Here is a 9,794-nt window from a genome sequence, read left to right as displayed (position 1 = left end):
TACATTTGATAGGCTTTTTAATAAAAGTGAATTGAAATGTCAGTTTTATTTGTACAGTGCAGTGTAATCAATAAACGCAACAGCATGATACATATGAATGTACAGTATGTGCGTCTGTGCTTCAAGCTGTACGTGAGACCATGAACACTGCTTCTGTGAATAGTCTTTGGCTGGCTCCCAGGTGTCGTCCCACACCTTGCCACTGTCCGTAAATTAAAGACAAAGCACACAAAATAAAAGTTAAAAAAATAACCTCAGCTGTGACGTGGAACATGTCCTCTGTCTTCATGTCATGCTACATGTACTGAATTCCACAATTTAAACAACAAAAGTCTCAATGGGAACATGCTTGAACAAATGTACAAATTCATAACTACAGTACTGTCAGTATATAAACATGTTTCCAATCCAAGACAACCAGTGTATAGGACCTACCATGTTGAGCAAGGTTTCCACTTTATTTTTACTTATTCTTTTCCCTAAAACAAATGACATGTAGACAAAAGTTAGAATTAGTTAAGAAGGAAGTAATGTTTGCAATACATTTTTGAGGACATTTCTGAGAAAGCACAATTGTGTTCTATAGCATAAGTCAATGTGTCATCTTATTAATCATTTTGCTAAAACTTATTACAGCATGCTTTACAGTATACTTCTATGTTTTTGAGTATACTGAAACACTATCAGTTGGGGTCCATATGGTAAAGAATTACATTTCTGGTTGAAGTGTGTAACACATAGCACTAAATCTCCATTGTTCATAAATCACACTCCCTCCATAGCTGCATTCCCACATTACAATGTCTGGACATTAACTGGGTGAAATGTATGTGTCCTGTACAATGTGCTGTTGTGTGCTACATGCATGCGAGTAAAACTTTGGGCCATGTTTGTACTAGATTTCCAGGATGTTGAGTTCATATGAAAATGGCTCATGTAAGCAGATGGAACATGGGCCAAACATCAAAGTACACCTAAAAGACATCAAAGTCATACAATTTCTCTCAAAGATGGCTTCTGTCATTTTCAATGCTACAGAAAGGGTGTTTCACCTTGTATCAGCTGAGGTCTGATAGTGATTGAGTTGGTCAGGTATATTGGCACAACCTTGGTACTACTGCTCAACTCTGATCTGCGCAGGCTCTGGCTCCAAATGTCATCAGCGGCTGTGTTTGTGATATTGTGGCTACCTTTATATGCAGATGGTTGCAGGTAAAGGCAAAATGTCCTACCAATCCTACCAATATAGCAAAACTATAGCAAAAGTGTAGCAAGCTTACATTGACATATCAAATTATGTTTTAAGTTACTAATCAATTAAAGTGTTTTTTCTAAACTGCACTTAAGTGTTAAGGTGTTAAGTGTTAAGGTTCCCCCACTTGCCAAATCCCACTTTAATCTCTGATAACAATTAAAACTCTGGTCACCTCATCTTTTTGCCCATTGACAGTTTTATATTAATTTATTTACTACAGCTAATCTAACCTTTCATTTTAAGTTCAATAGCTTGTTGTCGTCTTGTGGCACCTACTCCTGGTTGCATAAAGGGAGATGAATAATAGACAGATGTGTGGGGAGAATGCTGAGATGAGGCAGAAGAGAGAGCAGGAGGCCGAACGGAGGCTGAAGAGAGAGCAGGAGGCTGAGATGAGGCAAAAGAGAGAGGAGGAGGCTGAAAGGAGGCAGAATAGAGAGCAGGAGGCTGAGATGAGGCAAAAGAGAGAGCAGGAGGCTGAAAGGAGGCAGAAGAGAGAGCAAGAGGCTGAGATGAGGCAAAAGAGAGAGCAGGAGGCTGAAAGGAGGCAAGAAAAGAAAGAGGCTGAGAAGGGTGAGAAGGTGACAAGGGCACCAGATGTCGAACATGTTCTCCATCTGCATCTGGTCCTGCTGACTCCTCCTCTGGAACATCTGGGATGGGTGCAGTTGCGGAGCCCTCGACGTCTTCAGGAGCAAATAATTCTGCAAGTGTTAAATGTTAAATATTAATTAAACTGGGTAGAATATTAGTAAACACAAAATACATATAAAATACTGAAAGTATTTTTATCAGCTTATGTAGCAGCACATCTTAATGTATTTAGGTTGTTCAAGGGTTACCAATTAATATTATATTCCATAGTATTCTCATTCCGTTTTTCCCCAATATTAACTAAATTAGCAGCAGACACCACTGCACTTAAAATTGCTGCGAATAGCCGTGAAGTGTAGATTCGTGCCTGATTGCGAGCATAGCTGTTCATACCAGATGCGCATTTCTACACTGTGGTCACAAAGCAATCCTTCTCTTCTCTTCTCATCTCTCTCTCTCTCTCTCATCTCTCTCTCTCTCTCTCTCTCTCTCTCTCTCTCTCTCTCTCTCTCTCTCTCTCCATGAGTGTGTGTGTGTGTGTGTGTGTCTTACTTTGGAATTAGTTTTATTTTTTGTTAAGTTTCCAGGTGCACTGTAGCATTCCTGTATGTGATTACCTGGTACCAGGTAATTGTAGTCTATGTGAATGTGGATGTTTAGCATTCTGTTCTTCTTTATTTATTAAAGGAAATCTTTTGCAACTATGCAGTGAGCGCATGCACACAGACATACACAGCTACTTAGAACAAACATTCTGATTTGCTGACCCTTGTGCAGTTGAGTGTCCAGGCCTTAATCACCCCCTAGGGTTGCCCAACTAGCTGAAACATCATTTTAATTACAATATGGTCAGATGCCATATCCAAACCCTTGGAGCACCAATTTTTTGTTTAAAGTTAAAATGTTATATCCATATGAAATAATCCAATACAATGTTACGCTGATGCCTAGGAAAACAAGTTAGCAAATATTCTCTGGATGTTAGGGAACATGTTTGTTTAGTACAGACTACAGTTGGGTGGTATCCAAATTTTGATACTGTCAAACCTCCTCCCTATTTTACCACGGTATACAGTGTTACTGTGACTTATTAAAAATTAGGACGTGCATCACCAAACTGTTGGCTTGTGCCTCCACCATTCAGAAAGTGAACACCAAACACTGATACTGAAACACCTCTCCCTTCTCATTAGGGCGGAGTCCCAAATGCTGCCAGACTACAGAAGTCCTGTTCTTCTTCCAGACCAGGTCACTCAATGCAAAGACTTGCCATGTTTCCCTCCCTCTCTCTCCTCCACACTGTCACGTGATGACAATCACACATAAGCATTTTTAGGCATTAAAAACATTACATTTAATATTTAATTCTGCACAGCATTTTTTTAATAACAGTATTGAAACTGATACCGTTGCTATTTTTAAGACCCTGCGGTATACTGTATTACCCCCCCCAACACTAGTACAGACCCCAACAAAAATCAAATATTTTATTTTTCAGTGAAAATGAAATGCAACAACTAAAACTATAAAGGTAACTCAATAGACATTTTGTGGGCATATCATACACCCCTATTACCCACCTATATTTTCCCGCCCATCTGGCAACTGTAATAATTATATAATTATCTGGAAGCCAATGTCTTGCAATTTGAGAGCTATGAAAACTTACTGGCAAATGGGCAGCATCTAAGATCTTGCCATTATTTTTGTTTTTTTAAATGATGCACCAGTTGGTATTTTTCACTTTCTCCTTTTGTTATTTTTACTTACTGGGAAGCAGAAAGTTTTCGGTTGAGCCGGCTGGGAGCCTGGCAGGAAGGGCACAGTTTCAGTTTTAGTTTTGTCATTTCTGCAAATGAGAATTAAATATGTAAGGATTATTTCCACTGTCATATTAAAATGAGGCATTCATTTTTAACGACAGCTCATGGTTATACTGAACCAGAAAAGTACACAGCAGCATTAACCACATGTTGAAATGGAATAAGACAGATAATAGCAGTAGGAAAACTTTTCGTTCCGTGTACGTTTTGATAGTTTGAACCACAAAATGAAATAACGAGAAAACCACTGTTTTTCGTTTCTCGTTTCGAACCCCAAAAAAAGAAACAGTAAAAAAAGAGCCGTTCTCGTGTTTTGGAATTCTGAATTCAAAAAACGAAAACCGACTAAACCAAATTCAAATAACGGTCCATTTTTGTTTTTTTGAAATTCCTATTTTCATTTCTCCGTTTGAAGATCTACATTAAAAGAAAGACAGGTGGGCCTAAGTGACCCGGAAGTAATAGTAAAGGTTGCCACTAAAATAAAAGCCAAGGTTTTAGAACGGGCATAACATGCAGCACTAACGTTATACCAGAGTAGGTCTAACGTTAGAAGAAAAAAAATCAATTAGTAAATGGGCCTGGTCCCAAAGAAATATGTTAGCAACAGTACTTTATTACAGTTATTTAATATTGTGCCTGTCCATGTACACATCACCTGCCACGTTTAATGAGTATTGTTTGGTTCAATACAATTGGTAATATAGGGTAACCTATAAACTTGTGTGTTCAGAGTTGTTACTGTCAGCGCTATACAGTATTATTAAATTAATATTTAATGTGGTTTCCAAGTAATGGACCAAACTGCCCCCCCTTTCTACCAGCAGATGGTAGTATTTAAATGACTGACTGTATTGTTCATTTGGTAACTGTTTTAAATCAAGATTACTGATACAGATGTATTTTTGTTGTTCATTTTATTTGGTTTTGATTTTATTTGAAACTTAGTTGTCATCATCATTCACCCCCAGCCCATAGTTAAACCTGCATGTCCTTCTGTTTTAACCTGACTCTAACACTGCTATCAGCTTCTTAGCAGCTCAGACAACAAACTCACATCAGAAAAGTCCTAATGTAGGCCATCTGGCCAAAAGAATGATATACCAGTGTGCTGTATACTGTGTGTATAACATACAACACTCCCATTATTCTAAACATTTATTCAACATATATAGAACACATGCTTTCAAAGGCATTGCATGTACATTCTATGTCTGCAGAACATTTACTGTGAATCCCTAAGGTAGGAATATTTAACAATGTCCTCAAAAAGTCCAAAAACATAATTACCTTATAAAAAACAGGCTGTCAAAGCTAGGTACATCAGCAAAACTGCAACAAAATGTTTCCAGTAACTTTTGAACAGTCCTGCTTATTGACTTGGATGAATCGTTACCCATTCCTCTGTACAGCTTCAACTCTTGGATGTTGGTGGGTTTCCTCACATGAGCTGCTTGATTCCTCATCCTTCCACAACCTTTCAATCCTTTTAAGTTCAGAACTTTTGACTTGACCTTTCCAAAACCTTATTCTTCTTAAAGGTAGGTGGGTAGATTTATTTTGTCACAATATAACAGGTTATATAGTATAAAGTATATATTGAGTTTATAACTCCCTTCTGCTACATAGCAGACAATATACTGTACATTAATAAACTGTAGAAGCAATTATAAAAATGGTAAACAGAAATAAACTATGATCAGTGGAGCAGTGCTGAGGATGAATTAGAGTTTAAGAGTCTGATAGCTTTGGGGGAAAAGCTGCTCGGCAGTCCGGTGGTGCGGCAGCAGAAACTTCTAAATCTCTTCCCAGAAGGCAGCAGGGTGAACAGGCTGTGGCTGGGTGGGTACTGTCCTTTAGTATCTTTTGGGCTCTGCGTATGCACCTCACCAAACCAATATCACTGATGCTCGGGAGATGTGTACCAATGATCTTCTGAGCAGTTTTAATCTCCCGCTGCAGTGCACTCAGGTCCTGGGCCGTGCACATCCCATGCCAGTTTGTTATGTTTCCAGTCAGGATGCTTTCTATTGCTCCTCTGTAAAAGCTGACAAGAACTTGGGGTGGGAATTTGGCTTTCTTATACTTGAGCTTTCTTCACCAGCGCAGAGATGTGAGAGGACCATGTCAGGTTCTCTGTGATGCAGATTCCCAGGAACTATTCACCTGTTCCACCTCAGCACTAGGGGTGCACGATATTGAAAAAAATGTGATATTGCGATATCGATAATGAATATTGCGATATCGATATTAATTTCGATATTTTTAAACATATGTAAAATTACAAAAGTTATGGGAAAACGCATAAAAATAGATTAATAACAATTAAAACAAATTTTTACAACACAAGGTTTATTTCAACAGACAGTCATATTGGACTGGTACAACATGAATAAATAAATAATAACCATGTCTACTACAGAACAGGACATGTTTTACTGGTTGTACAGTATAAAATAAATAAATGAGCGTGTTTATAGAACAGAAAATGTTATTTGGACGTGGGTTAATAGGAAAGATGTGTTTTCAGAAAACAACGTTAGCTAATGTCCGCTAGCATACAAACGGGCTAACTATAGCCAGTTAGCTTTTTTATAACGTAACAAAAACCCACCCATCTCGTAGGCGCAAAGCTTATTTCATGTGATACAATGATGGCTCCAACTAACGCCACAGGTCTTATGTTGACAACGTGGACGCAGATATAGGAAACTCCGAAGGCAGCCGTAATATTTACCTAGCGTTAGTAAGCTAGGCTAACGCTGGTGCGCTAACGTTAGTAAACACCGGCGTAGCGTTAGCTAACGTTAGCTGTCTGAACTTGTAAAAAGCCGAACAATATCCCCACCTGGACTGTGTTTCACTTTCCCTCCAATATTATCATCAACATAATAAAGACACTTGGACTCGGTCCAGACCAAAGTCATATTGGGCCAGACCAGTGGCCGAGTCCGAGACAAGTCCGAGTCCAAATACTAGCGAGTCCGAGACAAGTCCGAGTCCATAGAAAAACGGTCTCGAGTCCAAGACCGGACTCGAGTACTACAGCCCTGAATACATGTATTAGCACTTTGTATCTATTAAAACAAGTTATAACAACAAATACTAATGAAAAAGAAATAAAGGTTTATTTAAATGGTCTATATTTTCAGTTTTATTGCAATGTGTCACATAAAATAAATATATGATTGTGTCAGCTTCGAGATCTATACAATATGTCAGTGTATACACTAATAAAAATCCTATCCCTTATACATTTAATGAAAGTTACAAATAATTTAATAATTACCAACAGCATTGTGCAACAGGTGTCCAAAACATTGTAGCCTCTGCTATTTGTTGCGTTCCGCAGCCTTCTTTATATTGCTCCCGTTGTCAGGCGTTAGAGCCACCTGATGCTCTGGACGCAACTTTACTTTTGGCCTCTAAAGTTTCCTCTTCATCCTGTTATTTTGTCTTCTCCCTGAGCAACACTCATTTTCTTACTTTTGTGTTCTTTCTTTTGCTCCCTTCGCTCTCTCTTCTTTAAGTCTTTTCTTTTCTTTCGCTTTGTTTTGTCTCTGTCTATTTCTTCACTGATTTATGTTCCAGCGGAGGCGCGACGCTAGCCTGGCTCCGCCCTCCTACGCACTTCCGCTCAATTTTTATTTTCCTTCAGAACTCCGTCTGCGTGTCGGACGGGACGCATAAAAAAAGAATTATCGCGAGACTTTCAATAATGATATCGAGCAACGTGATATCGCGATAACGATACTGATTCGATATATTGTGCACCCCTACTCAGCACCACTGATGTAGTCAGGAGTGTGTGTCGTTTTTATTTAAGGAGGGTTGTTGTTGGGGGGCCTGTTAAATTTAATTATGTTCATCTGTTGCTGACCATCGTGTTGATGTTATTTTAGGTAAATAATAAATTATTAAATTGTTAAATTATTTTCTATTATGTTCACTTGCAGAATAGTGAAGTTTAGTTGAAAGCTCCCTTTGTTCTTAATCTGTTGTTATTTTATGCAAATAATAAATGAATCAATTTATTTATTAAAATGTTTAGAGTATGTTCACTTGCTTGTTGTCTATTACACACACTAGAGCCACGCCCCCCGCTGGACTGTAGGCCTATATGTGAGACACGTTTTTAAATTTGTGAATGTTACAGTCAACTCCTAAAACAGTTCACGCATGTGAATCAAACAATCAAAGAAAGAGAAAGAGCTCATTTTGGTGAGTAGGCTAATGCCTTAAGCAGCAGGGTTAAGAAACGTGATTTGTGAAAGCACAGTTATAGTGAAAATAACGGAAAGTGTTTAGCTTTCCAAAATTACAGAACATAAAACTTAATTTCTATATTATCTCCATGTGACAGTAGCTCCCACACAGCAGGCATGGGCGACACCTACTGGTCTGTTTTTGTAATCGTTTTTAACTTCCCTTGATGGTCCATTACGGTGGAAACCACATTGAATATTAATTTAATTATATAATATAGCGCTAACAGTAACAACTCTGCACACACAAGTTCTTAGGTTACCTTATATCACCAACTGTATTGAACAAAAACAATGCACTCATTAAATGTGGCAGGTGATGTGTACATGGATGGTCACAACATAAAATAACTGTAATAAACTACTGTTTTTAACATATTTCTTTGGGTCCAGGTTCATATCAGCCTATTTATTGATTGATTTTTCTTTTCTTCTAACGTTACTCTGGTATAACATTAGTGTTGCATATTATGACCGTTCTAAAAGCTTGGCTTTTATTTATATAAGCTATATTTACTATTACTTCCGGGTCCCTTAGGCCCACCTGTCCTTCTTTTAATGTAGATCTTCAAACGGAGAAATAAAAAATAAAAAAACAGACCGTTATTTGAATTTGGTTTAGTCGTTTTTCGTTTTTAGAATTCAGAAACCAAAACGGGAGAACGGCTTTTTTTTTCTTCTTTTTTTTTGGTTTGAAACAACAAACGATATTTCTCGTTTTTTTGTTTTGTGGTTCAAACGAAAAAACTAACTATCAAAACTTACACGGACCAAAAAGTTTTCCTACTGCTATTGTCTATCTTATTCCATCTCAACATGTGGTACAAAACGTACACGGACCATGTTGGAGTATTATTATTAACGCTTTACATCATTCATCGTCCCATTAGACCGCTACCCTGCACGTTGAAAGGTTTGAACAACAACTTACTGACCTACTAGGTCGCTGTGGAGATAATTGTACCTATTTATTTTACTTACCAAGTTGAACATGCGTGCAGAGGTGTCAAGTGGCGCGCAGGGCAGAGAAGCAAGAGCAGCGCAGGGACGTCATTATTGCTTCTTGGCTCAGTCATTGGTTGCACATTGAAAGGTCAGCGGCAACAAGGTCAAAGCTGAAAGAACCGCGCTCGAAGCCGTGCGCGGCGCCAAGGGTAGAGCTCCGTCTAGTTGGGCGGCACCGCTCTCCCCGTAGGAAAACAAGAACTATGCCAGCGCAGAGCGGTTATACCGCGGTGGGGTTACACGAATAATGGCAAATGCGTTTCTTAAACATTTAAACAGTTACACCAGATTTAAATGAAGCTATGCAAAGGTATAAATGATTGTGTGATTAGTTAATTGATCATTGTATCACAGTGTATAATGCTAATATCTTGTCAGTGTGACGCCATATCCGGCAAAACTGCTGGCGAAAACCTTGTTTATAGAGCAATGTAAAAAAATAAATAAATGGAGGAGCTGTTTTTTTGCCTCTCTCTATGTTTAAATGTCATATAACTTTGTTACTCAAGTAGATTTTTCAGATATTTTTACTTTACTTTAATTACTATTTGTTTCTGTGGTGACTTTTTACTTTTAATCCTTACTTTTTAAACACAAATATCGGTACTTTCTACTCCTTACATTCTACCAAACTGACTCGTTACTTTAGTTTTGTGCAAAAGGTCGTCATGTCGGAGAATAGCGAGCGGGCGGGCGTGCTCGTCATACAGAGAGAAAAGTACGGAGCTCCCCTGTGGTCATCTGAGAAAAGGAATCATAGCAATTCGTGCTCAAGGATTTATAAAAGTGAGCAAAACAGGACAGATATTCTATATATATTCATACCTTAATTATAACTTGTCTCCTCCTAGT

At 38.3% G+C, this 9,794-nt stretch overlaps 1 long non-coding RNA gene across 1 annotated transcript; it reads right to left on the bottom strand.

Moving 5' to 3' along the window:
• Window positions 1-467, bottom strand: LOC116675704 (uncharacterized). The gene is made up of 2 exons (XR_004328513.1): window positions 436-467; window positions 1-202 (listed from the first exon to the last, which is right to left on the bottom strand). It is a non-coding gene; the product is annotated as an uncharacterized LOC116675704 (long non-coding RNA).
• Between the last annotated feature and the right edge of the window lie 9,327 nt (window positions 468-9,794).

The sequence above is a fragment of the Etheostoma spectabile genome, unplaced genomic scaffold (assembly GCF_008692095.1).
Source record: "Etheostoma spectabile isolate EspeVRDwgs_2016 unplaced genomic scaffold, UIUC_Espe_1.0 scaffold00002169, whole genome shotgun sequence".
Lineage (NCBI taxonomy): Eukaryota > Metazoa > Chordata > Actinopteri > Perciformes > Percidae > Etheostoma > Etheostoma spectabile.
The sequence above is the reverse complement of the archived record's forward strand: the minus strand, read 5'-3'. Positions and strand labels throughout refer to the sequence as shown.